The following is a 16,972-nucleotide window of genomic DNA, read 5'->3' as shown; positions in this document are numbered from 1 at the left end:
GTACTTAAAGCTTAAATGCGCTCAGTTAGGTGTGAGTGCATGTATTTAAGCTAAAATGATGCTAATTTATTTAAACATGCATCGTGAGGTATCACGCAAGCGCTTTTATGATTATTTAAATATCAACAAAAAATAAACACATACATATGCACAAGTACAAGTACGTATATTGCATGTATTTGCGCATGTATGTGTGTATATTTATAAGCATTCATGTCGGTTGTCTAATGGATCTGTGCATTTCGTTGTGCCTGCTGTACTTGGGGTTGTTTATTTTGCATAATTGACTGCTGCTAAAGTATGCTCACACCTTAAGGAGCTGTGGTACATCAAAATATAAACCCCGTATTTACATACATTTGCCTTGAGCAAAATAATTTATTAGGTGGCGTAAAAAGTTAAAATCGAATAATCTTTTTAAATGTGTAATACATTTATTCTACTCACCCAAAGGCCAATTATTATTCAAATTCAACGTCATACAATTTAATATTCAAAGCTCAATGGGTTGAAAATTGCTTCTGAAAAGTAGTAAAAAGAAAACCTTCACTAAATATGCAACACTTGCGTAAGTACCTTTAAATAGTTTATGGCTAATTATAGTAGAGGGCATGCCAGCCACGCTTAGATCTTTCCACGTTTCTAAAAAATTAATTACAAATACCTGAGCACAGGTTTTTCTAGATTTATACAGTGCATTCAACTTTTCAAACTAATCTAAATGCTCTTAAAAATTAATTGCATATTTTCTAGGTACGTGCAGTTACTTTCTCGATAAGCGCGATTATTAAAAGTCAGAACTGGGCGTGATAACTAAGCTGTCGCGATAACGTCGAATATTTTATTTCATATTATCTACTGGATGTCAACGGAAAGTGTTCTTAGTAGGTATAACACAACAGGTAGCCAGATACTCTTTGAATTCTCATATAAAGGGAATGAATTCAGTTCACACAGTATTTACTTTTTTATTTTATTTTATTCAAGAAGTCCAGAAAACAAGATTTTGAAAAATGAAAATATATACATAATTAAATAACAAAAATTACGTCTAACTAAACTAAAAGATGGAGTTCAATATAGTTACCGAAACGACCCGGATTTATATCCGGCCAATGTCCGTCACTTAAGCAGCTCTCCCCATATATGTGTGGGGAATGTTTATACTGCTGCAACAACAACAACATGGAGTTCAATAGAAACAATAGAAACAGAAATTTCTTTTTTTGAAACTTAGAAATCTAAGAAGTAAGAATTGAATATCTCACTAAAACCACGAAGTGCACGTTCAGTAGTAGCATTACGAGCATAATTTGTATTGAACTTATTTAGATAGAAAGAAAAAAAGAAATTAATACTTTGAAGCATAAATTGACAATCAGTGTCACCTTTAATAACATTGCATAAAAAAAAACGAGAGAGCAAGAAAGACTTCAAGATGATCAATAGAAAACGTGATGTGCAAAATTGAGTAGCATCAGAAAACTTTAATGACCTCAATACAAATTTCAGAGACACTTTTTGCACACGTTCGAGCTTAGCTGGTATGGCCTCCAACGCGGCATATTCAAACCTAGAGCGAATATAGTAAATAGCAATTTCTGGGTATAAGGGTCCAAAAATAGTGAGTTATTCTTTCGTACGGCGCCCGCCGTAGCCGAATGTGTTGGTGCGTACATTCGGAATTCAGAGAGACCCTAGGCTCGAATCTCTGTAAAACATCAAAATTAAGAAAAACTTTTTCCTAATAGCGGTCGCCCCTCAGCAGGCAAACTTTCGTCTGTATTTTTGCCATGAAAAAGCTCCTCATAAAAAATATCTGCCTTTCGGAGTCGGCTTGAAACTATAGGTCTCTCCATTTGTGCAACAACATAAAGACGCACGCCACAAATAGGAGGAGGAACTCGGCCGGAGGAGCTTGCAGTTATGCGTAGAGCACTTCGATCCCATAGCGCACTGCACTAACACTCGATTGTTATCATTCCTTAACCAAAATTTTAACGATTTTGCTATTCGGTAACCCATTTCATAACGAAAATCGATAAGACAAAAACAGCTGTTTGGTTAAAGTGTCGATTATGGCAAACTAAACGCCAACAAATTTTTTGTGGTTAAAGTAAACGAGAAAACAAGAATTAGTAGTTTTTATTAAAAGTGTGAAATTATATAATATTAACAAAACTTATTAAAACAACGCAAATATTTCTTTTGAGTATTTGGCTTATGACTTTGGCGCGTGGCAAGGAGGTAGTGAGCCCTTAAACAGCGAATCGACGTTAACTACACGATGCACAGTGCGGCCGATTCCCAAAAAGCTGGCCAAAAGTCGAAAAAAAAGTTTCTAGATAGAGTTTTTTTGTCTTTGGGTTGGCTACAGTAATGCCTTGAGTAGTGAAAACCGTTCATAGCAACGTCCTGTACCCTAAGTATCCTCTGTATTTTCAGTCGCAACGTGGCCTTCGTTTGAGCATCGTATTACTGTCGATGAATAGTGAAAGTTGTACACATTTGAAAGATTTTGTAATGGAGTAAATTGAACAAAACCAAATGGAATCATCTTCGGAAGGTTAGTAAAATACGAGAAATCTTTAGTACATATCAATACCTCGACACAAAATTTTTAGCTGCAGCAATACGTAGATACATTTTTTGCAATTTTTTTTTATAAAATTTGAGTTTTCAAACTGTATAGTAATACAACGCCGTCATATGCTGCTTTGAAACCTATTAAAGGTTACTCAAAAAAGTAATGGTTACTGAATAAAACAAGATTCAGCTGCTACCACTTGCTACCTTGCGACCCCGAAAACATATAAATTTACATGCATCTTGATTATGTTCTTGAATATACGCTATTTCACGTGAGGGGGTGGCCAATAGGGGTGGAAGGGGGTGGAAGGGGGTGGATTTTCAAAATTTTAAGATCAAACTCGTAATCAGCGACCCCGACAACCCCCGAGTAAGAAATTTTGAATCAATTACTTAATTTTTTGAGTTTTGGCCAGCTTTTCGGGAATCGGCGGCACTGTGCGATGTGGCTCACCTTTTCATTTGACTGCAAGGAAGCTCCAAAAACTATTACGCTTAACTTCAGACTAAACTAAGGGCCTAATTTCTCAGCTGAACAGTCATCTTAGGAATCCCAGAATAACAAAGAGTTCGACCTCGAAAACAGCTAAATCTTGTAATCTTAACGCTAATTCAATTCTAAATTCTCTCTTTTATTTACTAAGTTCTAGCTACACTGCGATCTTTTGCAACTGGATGTTATCAATGAGCCAGTCGCACATTAGACGTAGCATACATAGTGTAACAGCTGCAATGAGCGGTTCCATGTTGTACACAAAGGCCAAGTTTGGGTCATACAAAGTGGAGCGGCAACCGGCACTCGGCTTCTTTGATATCCTAAAGCAAATGTATAAAAAGTATTAAGTAAATATTTTTCAAGGCGGCCGCCGTAGCCGAATGGGTTGGTGCGTGATTACCATTCGGAATTCACAGAGAGGTCGTTGGTTCGAATCTCGGTGAAAGCAAAATTAATAAAAACATTTTTCTAATAGCGGTCGCCCCTCGGCAGGCAATGGCAAACCTCCGAGTGTATTCCTGCCATGAAAAAGCTCCTCATAAAAATATCTGCCGTTCGGAGTCGGCTTGAAACTGTAGGTCCCTCCATTTGTGGAACAACATCCAAGACGCACACCACAAATAGGAGGAGGAGCTCGGCCAAACACCTAACAGAAGTGTACGCGCCAATTATTTATTTATTTTTAAATATTTTTCAAATAAAGAATTATTTTATTTACTTACTTTGAGAAAATATTGTTTAACTAGCTTTAAACCGCGACCCCGCTCGCGTAGGAGTAGTTTTGAGGGATTTAGGATATGTACATAAAAGAATTACAAACAATAATTTCATAGAAAATAATTTTGTATTAATAACAATAATATTACAATACCCGGCATCCGTTGATATGCCTCGTTGAATAAGATCAAAACAACCAATCAGAAAAATATCAAGCAAAATTATTTTTATTAATTTTCTATCTCAAACCGTTTTTGAGCTTTGCATTTGGGTCATAGTTGAACAGCTTATGCGGATTATGAAGTCTAGAGTGTGCTATAAATAGTGGGAAATAGGAAAAACTTAGATTTTTTAGATTAAATTGAAGCAAATATTCGATTATTAGTGACGAATGAGAGTGGTGGCGCGGCCTGGGGACTGTGGGAAGGGAGTTCCATCATAAAAACATGCCTATAACCTTTCCCAAAAAGGTGAAAATATGAATGTATAAAAATTTTTACGTCATTTGGTTCTGTCGTTTCGTAGCGATGCGCGGAAAACGTACAGACATTCACCTTTATAGTATTATACATATAGAGAAGATTGAAGAAACACTCAGGCACACTTTTATATTCAATTTGACAATGATGTCTCGCTTTAAATAAATAGAAAAGGACAGATATTTAGTGTTGGTTACCATAAGCGTGTGAATAGCACAATCGTTAGTGCAAATAATAAATGCTGTAGACAAAAATAACAATTGCCGAATCGTTACAAGTTAGTGAATCGCACTACAGATGGAGTTCATTAGTTATGCGTTTTGAAATAGTCCACCACAATGCGGCTGGAAATGTCTCCTTAAATTTGCAATAGAAACAGGCATTATGCACTGCTGAAATGTCTTCCAATACTTCAACCTGTGGTGCCGCCCAACATTTTAAGCGTATTTTGAATAACACAGGTCATCAGCTAAGGAGATCATCTACAGTTTCCCTTGAGCTCTGCATTTCCTGCATACCTCGCTGTCCGCGATTTCTATCTTTTAAGCATACGCCTCTACTGGGCAATGTCCTGTCAGCACGCCCATCAGAGTTCTACCATCTCTGCGTGTTAGTGATAGTATAAGGTTGTCAAAAAAGTCTTGCGGTATTTCCGCAAGCTTGTCTTTGCAAGCGCGTAGTTCTAGTTGTATTCGTCGCATCGGTTCACGCTAGAGCTTTTTGGAAAGCTCTTTTCACGTGCTAACACGCGTTTGATTAATTGTTGTTTTCTTTTAGTCGTTCGTGAGTTATAGCGTCGCAAACATGGAGCAAAATAAAGAGAAAATACGGCATATTTTACAGTACTACTACGATAAAGGCAAAAATGCATCTCAGGCTGCCAATGAAATTTGTGCAGTTTATGGACCCGATACAGTTTCCATTTCCATCGCACAACGATGGTTTCAACGTTTTCGTTCTGGTGCAGAGGTGATCGAAGATGCGCCACGGTCCGGAAGGCCTGTCGTCAAAAATTGCGATAAAATCTCTGAATTGATCGAAAGAGACCGGCATAGTAGCAGCCGTAGCATCGGCCAAGAGCTGGGCATGAGTCATCAAACCGTTATAAACCATTTGAAGAAGCTTGAATTCGAAAAGAAGCTCGATGTATGGGTGCCACACGACTTGACGCAAAAAACATTTTTGCCCGTATGGATGCATGCGAATCGCTTCTGAATCGCAACAAAATCGACCCGTTTTTGAAGCGGATGGTGACTGGCGATGAAAAGTGGGTCACTCATGACAACGCGAAGAGCAAACGGTCGTGGTCGAAAAGCGGTGAAGCTGCCCAGACGGTGGCCAAGCCTGGATTGACGGCCAGGAAGGTTCTTCTGTGTGTTTGGTGGGATTGGCAGGGAATCATCCACTATGAGCTGCTCCCCTATGGCCAAACGCTCAATTCGGACTTGTACTGCCAATAACTGGACCGCTTGAATGCAGCATTCATGCAGAAGAGGCCATCTTTGATCAACAGAGGCCGAATTGTCTTCCATCAGTACAACGCCAGGCCACACACATCTTTGGTGACGCGTCAGAAGCTCCGGGAGCTCGGATGGGAGGTTCTTTTGCATCCACCGTATAGTCCGGATCTTGCACTAAGTGATTACCACCTATTTCTGTCCTTGGCGAACGAGCTTGGTCCTCAAGAGAGTCCTGTGAAAATTGGCTCTCCGAGTTTTTTGACAATAGGGAAGCGAGCTTCTATAAGAGGGGCATTATGAATTTGGCATATCGTTGGGAACTCGTCATCGAACAAAACGGCGCATATTTGACTTAAGGGGGTCTTCTGGTCTCGAGGTCCTGAAATGAAGGGTTTTTTTGGGGATTGATTGTGACAAATCCTGTGAATATTTAAAAAAAATTTTTTTTTTTTTTTAAAGGTACACGTCTTGGATTTTAAAAAATGGTTTTGACTTTGAAAAAAATTAACACCCGCGACCTTGAAATGGCGCTGAAGACGTCCACCTCCAAACGAAACAGGTCTCCATTTTGGTCACGGTTTTTCCACCTGGGTAATCAGAAAGCAAAAATTAGATATGCGTTGTCTTCAGAGTTGCCCTGGTTAAGTTTTCCCGTGACAGATTTTTTTTTTTTTAATTTTTTTCAAAAGTTATGCAACAATTTGCAAAAAAAATTTTTTTTGCTCATTTTTTGAACTTTAAAAGGTTATAAAAATGGAATGAAAAAAAATTTCAAAAATCGTACACGGGGAAACTTAGCGGTAAGTTTTCCGAACCTTTTAAGACCAAAACCATTGAAATCGGAGTATAACTACTATGAAAAGTGTGACCAAAATGCTTAAAAAACACGATTTTCGGGGAAACGAGTTTAAAGATAAAGTTTATGATAAAACGGCCGGAGGAGGGTACACTTCGGTGCCCAGAAAAATGTGAAAAAATGCGATTTTCAATAAATCCTTTCTGTGGCGTATTCTCGCATACACATACAACAAAATTATGCAAAAAAAAAAAAATCGATTTTAGAAGACCCCCTTAAATCGCATTATTATAACCAATTTTATGAACAATTGAAAATTCAATAAAAATACCGCAAGACTTTTTTGACAGCCTTATATAAATCTAGTACGTCTGTGATCCTGCAAGTGGAATGTGCCATCTTGTCCTGAATTTACTGATCATGTTTTCGTCTAGTTCGTTGTATAATATTCGTTGTTCGTTTGGTATTTCGTTGACAAAATCCGAGGATACAGAGATCTCGTTTTTCTCTATATCCTCTAATATCTCGTTTTCTTCAATGCCTTGATGGCCTGAAATCCAATAGAAATGTAACTTACAATTCGCTGCCAAGTTTTCTACTGCCTCCCTACTCTGAAGAACGATCCTGGAGTCACACTAAACGTTGTTATTGCTTTAATGGCTGCCTAAATACATATTTATGTAAAAGTTAACCTTACAGTTGGTAGCTCAAGGGAAAAGTTAACCTTACAGTTGGCCCCAGTAGTAACACAGGCTAGGTCTGCTGCGTTTTAAACTGCGAAAACGTTAGCCTCGATTACACTGCAGTATTCTGGAAGCTTGGCAATAATCTCTACGACTTCCTTAGATCCAACACTGGACAGTATATCCCAGCGCCTACTCCACTAGTCATTTTAGAACCATCCGTATGAAAGTTAAGTGTATTGCCCTTACGCCAAAGCCTAAGACAGAATATGATTTTGATAGGATGAAACTAATGTGTTTTGTCTGGTCTAAGTAAATCGTTTTTCTGTGAATGATGTATTTTTTTATTGATACTTTTACTATATTTCCAATCTTTCTTTATCACAATAAGCAAATGATATGATGAAAGGTAAGTAAAGATAAAGGTTCATAAATAATCAATAAAATAACTTAAAGGCGAATTCCTTATGGCGCAAAAAGGCCTTCTTATGAACAGGATAAGGGTTCAGAATGAAATTCTCGGACTAGGCATTCGAATTTATCTATTTATGCTTTAGAGACACGCGGATTATAAACTCACGTAATTTATTTTGAATTCCATTTGGTGTAAGCCAACAATTGACTGCTGGTAAGAATGTTAATCACAGATGTGGCAACCTAAGAAAAACAAAAAAACAGAACTCAAATCAGGTGACTTAGGCATCAGCTCGCGATTGTTCCGGGAATCGCTTGGTCAACGTGGTATATTTCAGCAGTAAGAGATGCTTAGATTTGACATGCAAAATTTTAGGGAAAGTAGTAGTATTTATTCAAAATTTTGAAATTTAATTTTTTTATTTTAAAGATAAATTCTAATTCGAGTAAAGCCTATCTTAAGGCAGAGGGTAAGACCGTATCCTTATATCCCCTACTGCAGCCATTCTCATTGAACTTATTCGGGCAGTACCTACGACTGGGTAAATAGTACGTATGTATATCCATACTTTGCACCAGTAAAATGCATTTGAAAAAAGTTCACAACATTACCACGTTAAAAAAATAGTTACTACGTTAAAAAAAACAGTAAATAGTGTCGCTGATAATGGCCTTATGAATTTCCATAAATGAACACTTTTTCTATTTAATGAGTTGTTTCTATTTAATGTATGTACATATGTTTCCCCGTTTGTTTGCATTTACATTTCCATCCAATTTTCTAAAATGTGCTTGTTTGTACATTATCATAATTCCTTTGCCAGTAATTACCGCAAATCACCCAACTCATTCTCTCTTCCCATCAGTGCGTATCTTCGCAAATGTATGCCCATAACTATAGGTTTACATAGCACCCTGTATAGTATCATTGTGCAGTAACGACTGCCATGTCAATCTCAGCGGAAAGTTTTATTCAACTCCCCTCGAAACATTTGGTTCAATTGTCAGTAAAAGTGTGGAGGAGGCTATTAACTGAATAGACGTTGTAATTAAATCGTAATTAGGGACGCATATGTACATAGACATGCATGCATGTATCTATGTATGTATTTAGCTTTGCAGTGCAAAAACAAAGCAAGGCTCGTAAATTATATGAGGGAACCCAATCCAGCAAACATTTACGTGAGCAAATGTGGCCGATGTGTTGGAAAAGAACGGGCACCTCGCTGGGATATTCAAGTGGCTTTTTTTCGAATTAACTTCATGTGTTTTATTCATAGGTAAGATCATTATTTTGATTAGTATACGCACCTACATTATAAGGGTATTAGCACTATCACCTGAAAAATCTGTTTTGCCCCCTTCATGGATTCAGAGTATTTCTCTGAGTCCAACTTGCTCAATAAATTTTAGTATTTGTCTTATTTTGATGAGTTTCATTTTCCCTTCTGGTAAAATAATATATGTTTGTCCAGGTGCTTATGCATCAATGTTGGGGACGATGCCATCACATATTTTGCGGTTTCATCTTCTCCCTACTGAAGCTGCAAGTTCCGATGGAGTATATTCTCAGATTAGTAAGACGATGTAGGTTGAGTCTACAATGCCCTGCTAGAATTCCAGTGATGATTCTAAAATTATTCTTATGTAATTCCATATAATCTTCAAATCGGTTTAGGTTAAAGTTAGCTATCATTGATTTTGATTGTGATAAAGCTTGTAGATTGACCCAGTGTGATTTTCTTTAGCCTCCTCTACTTTCCGAATAAGAGAAGAGAAGTTACCCTTTATTACCCTTTACTAGGACAGAAAATTGCGCGGCCGCCCCTTTCCTGACTAATTTACCATACCTGGTATTTCGTTCTCCGTAATTCCCATGTACCCTAAACTCATAGGATGCGTACCTGTTTGTTCTGGCATAAGATATTCAGCTTATAAAGAGCATCAAGTGATTGCAGCACCAGTTTTGAATCGAGAAGTCTTGATTGCATCTGGAAAGAATCGAGAGTCTTTATTGCTGCCTGGCTTCAGTAAAGATTGTTATGCTTTTGTTGTCATAGTTACGTTGTGGGTTAAAGCGAGCACATTTTTCTATTGCGTAGACTTCCGCTTGTATATGTTTGTTGTATTCATGTATTCTTTTTTTACCACTTCCAAGTGCAGTTTCCCCGATCCGCAGCTTACTTACATACCACTACATCTTCCTCGGTGAGGAATCCGCCCGTATGCCTTGTTATCATGTTCTAGTTTTTCTTGTGGGTATTAGATAAGATGAAGATCGGTAGAATTATGTCCCATGTCGTTGAAATCTCAGGGGTTAATTCAGTAAAAATATGAAACCTCCTGCCAATGGTAGCTTTGGTTGTTCTTAGGATAGCCCTCATCGCTTGGGGTTGGATATGAATGTAGTGAAGTGTGAGTCCTAGAAGAACCTTCATTGATGCCTTATGTAGTTATGATTAGTTTCATTAGTTAGTATGTAGCTATTATCCTTTGTAAACTATATTTCCCTCTAAAAACTATTTAATAAAAAAAATATAATTTCCTAGTTCGGTACTAACTGTTCTCCACTGATTCGGTAAATTAGTTTTACCAAGTAATTTTCCAGTCTTCTTCTTCTTAATTGGCGCGATAACCGCTAAGCGATTTTGGCCGAGTTTAACAAAGAGCGCCAGTCGTTTCTTTCTCGTGCTAACCGGCGCCAGTTGGGCACACCAAGTGAAGTCAAGTCCTTCTCCACCTGATCTTTCCAACGCAGAGGAGGCCTTCCTCTTCCTCTGCTACCACCAGCTGGTACCACATCGAATACTTTCAGAGCCGGAGCGTTTGTATCCGTTCGGACGACACCACCCAGCCAACGTATCCGCTGGATCTTTATTCGCTGCGCTATGTCTATGTCGTCTAAAGCTCATACCGCTCATCGTACCATCGCTTGCGATATTCGCCGTTTCCAACGTGCAAAGGTCTAAAATTCTTACGCAGAATCTTTCTCTCAAATACTCCAAGCATCGCTTCATCGGATGTTGCCATCGTCCATGCTTCTGCGCCACACGTTAAGTCGGGCATGCAGAGAGTCTTGTAGAATGTTAGTTTTGTTCGTCGAGAGAGAACTTTACTACTCAATTGCCTACTAAGTCCAAAGTAGCACTTGTTGGCAAGAAAGATTCTGAGTTGGATTTCAAGACTGACATTGTTATCGGGGTTAATGATGGTTCCTAAATGAACGAAGTCTTTTACAACTTCGAAATCATAACTGTAAATAGTGACGTGGGTGCGGATACGCGAGTGCCAAGTGTTTGTTTGATGACAGGAGGTAATTCGTTTTGTCCTAGCAGAGTGGATGGATCACAGATCACCTTTTTAAATTTCTACTCGACCTCCGAAGAAATCTGAGTAGATCTTGTGGTGCCAAGGAGCCAAGGTGGTCGCTTCTTAGCACATCAATGACAAATACCTCAAGCCGGAATCGAACGAAGGACGAGTAAACGCACAGAAAGTGGTCCGCCGTCTCATCCTTCTCTCCACATTCTGGGCAGAGTTCACGTCTGAGATGCTTTGCCTAAAGTGGCCTATCATCAGTCCAAGCAGCCTCCTACAGTCCCCTCTGCTTAGTGACAGGAGGAACTGCGACAGTCGGTCGGACAAGGCAGGTAACATCAGTTTTGTCCATTACTGACTTACTAACATAGGATAGATTAGCCATAAAACAAAACTACATATAATAAAAAAATGTAAACAGTAATAAAGACTTTAAGAGAAATAAAATAAGGTAAAAAGGGAAAGGGGGAACATACACAACTCTGCTTAATCTAACCGCTAAAATGTTCTCGCCCTATATATAATTTTATTGTTTGATACCAGAAGTTTATCCGCCCTGAAAGTTTATACTTAACCCTTTACCGCACATGGTATTACAGCTATGATTCCATTTTATTTTTAAAATAAGTATTATAAAAAAAATTTTTCGTTTTTCGATCGTTTTCTATACTTTGCAACAAGTTTTATATATGGTTCCGACAAAAAAACTGTTTAATTATTTTTTTTTTGATAATTTCCACTGTGAAACAATTTTTTTCAACCCTTATGTTCTGTTATGTAATATTATGTTATGTTGTGTTATTTTATGTTATTTTATGTTATTTTATGTTATTTCATGTTATGTTATGTTATGTTATGTTATGTTATGTTATGTTATGTTATGTTATGTTATGTTATGTTATGTTATGTTATGTTATGTTATGTTATGTTATGTTATGTTATGTTATGTTATGTTATGTTATGTTATGTTATGTTATGTTATGTTATGTTATGTTATGTTATGTTATGTTATGTTATGTTATGTTATGTTATGTTATGTTATGTTATGTTATGTTATGTTATGTTATGTTATGTTATGTTATGTTATGTTATGTTATGTTATGTTATGTTATGTTATGTTATGTTATGTTATGTTATGTTATGTTATGTTATGTTATGTTATGTTATGTTATGTTATGTTATGTTATGTTATGTTATGTTATGTTATGTTATGTTATGTTATGTTATGTTATGTTATGTTATGTTATGTTATGTTATGTTATGTTATGTTATGTTATGTTATGTTATGTTATGTTATGTTATGTTATGTTATGTTATGTTATGTTATGTTATGTTATGTTATGTTATGTTATGTTATGTTATGTTATGTTATGTTATGTTGTGTTATGCAATAAGGCGTTATGAGTGATTGATTAAGCGTTTTTTGGTGCGTGTAGAGAAGACTGTGCTCTTCAATTGCCCACTGAGCTAAAGTACCACCTGTTGGCAAGAGTTATTCTTCGCCGGAAGTCTTGGCTGATGTTTTTGTTGGTGTTAATGCTAGATCCTAAGTCATTAACTACGCTGAACTCGTAATTGTCAATCGCAATCTGCTCTCCAATACGTGTAGACTTTTTGGTTGTTGATACAAGGTACCTTGTTTTGCTTCGTTTACCGCAAGACCCACACGACGGAATTCTTTTTTAAGACTGGAGAAAGTTGCACTAACTGCCCGCTGTCTTATGCTAAAAATGTCGATATCATCTGCGAGCATTCTCAAGTTGATTACAATCACCTGACACCAAGCAGAGAAAATACATTTCCTGTTTGCCTAACAAATTTTCTCCAGCACAACCGCGGCCGAGGTAACAAAGAAAGTAAGTTAAAATTTATGATGAGCACTCCGTGACGTTTATATGTCGCCTCCGAGCAGGGCATAATTTTTTGTGGCGCAAAGAAATGCGAAAGTAACGAACGCCATTAGAACCAAATTTTTGACGTTTAATGTCCGCAATGAGTACGTAAGTGTGTCATGCGCAAATATTTACTCTACGCATCGCCATATAGGCATAGATTTTATTGCTCCAAATATTTGTTGTTCATTTTCACTTTTTAACTCAGCCGTTCCGATAATGAAATAAGGCCGAAGCCGCCAATTTCTGCAAATAGCAACAATGTCTATTTCGTAATGACTTCATCAGCATGGCAAAACGTTACCGTTTGTATGTAGTTATGTATGTGTGAAATCAAGGAGGATTTATTGTCTTAAATTTGAGCCTGCAGGCAGTGCGGTGCTATAAAGCGAGAATTGATTGCTTTATATAACAGCTTTCAGGGGCAGAAAATTTTACAGAGGCACAAAGTTGGTTGGTAGGGCTTTGAACCTAAGCGTGTGGCTCTGATGGAAATTATCTACAGCATTTCTTGATTCATTGCCTGTTGTTTTTTATTTAATTAAGGATTTTATATTCCTTTAAACTGAAAAAAACCAACTTTTTGTCTCCGATTTAACTTTTGTGGCCACTAAAATTGCCGACAAAAGGGTATGTAGCATTTTCAGGTGGCTTTGTGCGACACCTCTGCTCAACCAACGGCATGTGCAACCTTTGTAACTTCTGCATTTGCCTCAATTTGCGCGTTTGTAAATATGTACGTACGTTTGTATGTATGTGTGTATGTATGTATGTATGTAGTCACCTACTTGGTGGTCACAAACTGTGGTAAGGTTGCGTTTATGTGATGCATTAATCACGCGCCTCGCACATTTCGCATCACTTCAAAAGCCCGCGCTGGACACTGGTGGCATCGAGTTTGCGAACAGGGGCCATAAAGACGGCATAAGGAGGCGCATTTAAAAACGCATTTAGTAGTCGAAAATTAGCACTTGCAATCGCTTTGAATGGCAGTAAAAGCAAAACCAAGGCGAGGACGCACGGAACAAGGGCAGCACTACATAAAAAGATTGATGTGTAAATGGACAGCCCAACGCAACGCTACCGCTGGCACTTACGGACATATGTATGTATGTATGAGCATCCGAGCAAAGCAACGACCACACTGAAATGACCTACAAGTCGGCGTGTGATTTACGCAATTCGCACAAAGTTTTGGCAAATGTACTACTTTCATCCACACCGACTTGGTGTTACTCGGTTATTCGATAATCTTTTAGGTCGATCGTTTAGAAAAATACTTTTACAAATTTTATGTAACCTTTCATAGACAACATTCTTGTTGTTGTAAACTAAGTTCGACTCATCGATTCTAGGCAATCCCACCACTTTGCTTTGTATCTCGAATACCGCCTAATAAACTATGTAATTCGACACACAAAAGTCATTAAATTAAATGCAATATATTTATGAAATTCAACTCAACACCAACAACAAAGCGCAGAAAGCGTGTCAAAAGCCGGCGCAGGTGTAATTATTATGAAAACTAGCCCAATGTGGCAACACAAACCACACACATAGGCATACACATACATAGTTACGGACACACTTGACAGAGTAAACTAGAGATGGTTAATTAAATTGCGCGTTCGGCATGTAAATAAATCGGGATGGGCGGGATCAGGAAGGTCTGTATAAAGAGTAAAAATGTAGTAGTTATTTAAAATGTGAGCAACCAAACGAACACCTTCTATTCGCCACTTCTCTGCTCGCTTACTGAATTTTTACGGGAAAGCAATAGCAAAGTAAGCAAACAGAAGCGATCTTAAGCGAGATTGCTTATATATATATACCTTCTACTCAAATATGAACGAGACGTTATCAATAAAACGGTCCGCGGATGACATATGTCAAAAATAAATTTTTTGTTTTTTGGTAGGACTGTTATAAGCCTACATGGCAAATTTCAGCGTGATATGTCACATAGTTTGTTTTCTGTGCTACTGTAAACAAGTCAAGCTCGAGTGTGTTCTTCGAATTTAACGATGAAAATTCAAGTTGAACAAAGAATTTGTTTGAAATTTTGTTATTCCAACAAAATTTTGGCTTCAGACGCCTTAAAAATGTTGCACACAACCTATGGGGACTCTGCTCTATCGCGTGCACGTGTTTTCCAGTGGTACAAATCGTTCAAAGAGGGCCGTACATCAACCCAAAAAACCACGCCAAAGTCGCTCAAAAATTAAGGTTATGCTGACTGTTTTTTTCGATTACGAAGGTGTGGTGCACTCGGAGTTCCTTCCGCAAGGCCGATCGGTTAACGCTGAATATTATTTAGACGTTTTAAATCGTTTGCGCGAGAACATTCGTCTTAAAAGGAAAGAATTGTGCGAGAACAAGTCATGGTTCTTGCATCACGATAATGCACCAGCTCACACATCACGTCTTGTTCGCGATTATATGAACAAAAATAATGTTAATATCATTCCGCAAGCACCGTATTCGCCTGATATGGCTCCATGTGACTTTTTCCTGTTTCCCAAGCTCAAGTTGCCGCTCCGTGGAAAACATTTTGAGACAATTGAAGTCATAAAAGAGAATTCGAAGAATACACTCGAGCTTGACTTGTTTACAGTAGCACAGAAAACAAACTATGTGACATATCACGCTGAAATTTGCCATGTAAGCTTATAACAGTCCTACCAAAAAACGAAAAAATTATTTTTGCCATTTGTCATCCGCGGACCGTTTTATTGATAACGTCTCGTTCATATTTGAGCAGAAGATATGTATACATAGAATTGGCGCGTACACCCTTTTTGGGTATTTGGCCGAGCTCCTCCTCCTATTTGTGGTGTGCGTCTTCATGTTGTTCCACAAATGGAAGGACCTACAGTTTCAAGCCGACTCCGAACGGCAGATATTTTTATGAGGAGTTTTTTCGTGACACAAAGACACTCGGAGGTTTACCATTGCCTTCCGAGGGGCGACCGCTAGAGGTTGCTTATAGCCGCTACTTATTCAATGATGTACAAATGAGAATATACAGAAAAATTGTCTCATTGGAAACTTTTTATGAAACATCCTTTATTTTTGAATAGATTAGAAAATATATAAAAAAAAGGTATTTACATTTTTTTTGCCCAAGCACGGTTGGTGAAAATTGCACTTTGCTGGGTTCCGGGTCACTCTGGAATAAAAGGTAATGAAATTGCTGATGAACTCGCTAGGGTGGGGTTGGAGCATATTTGCACGACCCAGAACCATATTGTGTTACCAACTGGGCAGAAGCCAAATGAAGGGCAGGACGCTCAAAGATTTACTCACTGGGAAGTCACACAAGAACTCCATCAAGCCAAAAGGCACATAACACCTTTTATCAACAATAGGGAATTGTATAACTTGTATGTGTAAAGTAGACATCAGGAAAATATTCATTCGGTTTTCTGACAGGTCACTATTACTTTAATTACTATCTCTCAAAAACTCACATTGGGAATGGCACTCTGTAGCCTCTGTCTGAAGGAAGATGAAACCACAGAGCATATCTTGTCCAACTATATTGCCTTGGCAAAGAAAAGACTGCACACCTTTCATCGAGATCAAATGCGCCTGTTGTAGATATTCTGAAATTTGTCCGCAAGGCGGAAAATTTACTGAAAAAATTTGGGTTTCAACCAATTTCCAATCAGAGGCAGGGAACATCTAGAACTTGATGTAATCTGCAGAAGATTTTTGGACCTTTGCACGTTGGCAACGGCGAATATCGCAGGCGATGGAACGATGAGCTGTATGAGCTTTACGACGACATAGACATAACGCAGTGAATAAAGATCCAGCGGCTACGTTGTCTGGGTCATGTCGTCCGAATGGATACAAACGCTCCGGCTCTGAAAGTATTCAATGCGGTACCAGCTGGTGGTAGCAGAGAAAGCGTTGGAAAGATCAGGTGGAGAAGAACTTGACTTCACTTGGTGTGTCCAACTGGCGCCTATTAGCACGAGAAAGAAACGACTGGCGCGCTTTGTTAAACTCAAAATCGCGTAAGCGGTTATCGCGTCAATTATGAAGATGTAATATATTTAAAGGTAGTAGTGCTAGCCAATAGGACTAGTATTAAGTACTTCTAAAATATGTAGTAGGACACAA

This window comes from Anastrepha obliqua, chromosome 1 (genome assembly GCF_027943255.1).
Source record: "Anastrepha obliqua isolate idAnaObli1 chromosome 1, idAnaObli1_1.0, whole genome shotgun sequence".
NCBI classification, from domain to species: domain Eukaryota; kingdom Metazoa; phylum Arthropoda; class Insecta; order Diptera; family Tephritidae; genus Anastrepha; species Anastrepha obliqua.
Note: the sequence above shows the minus strand (reverse complement) of the source record.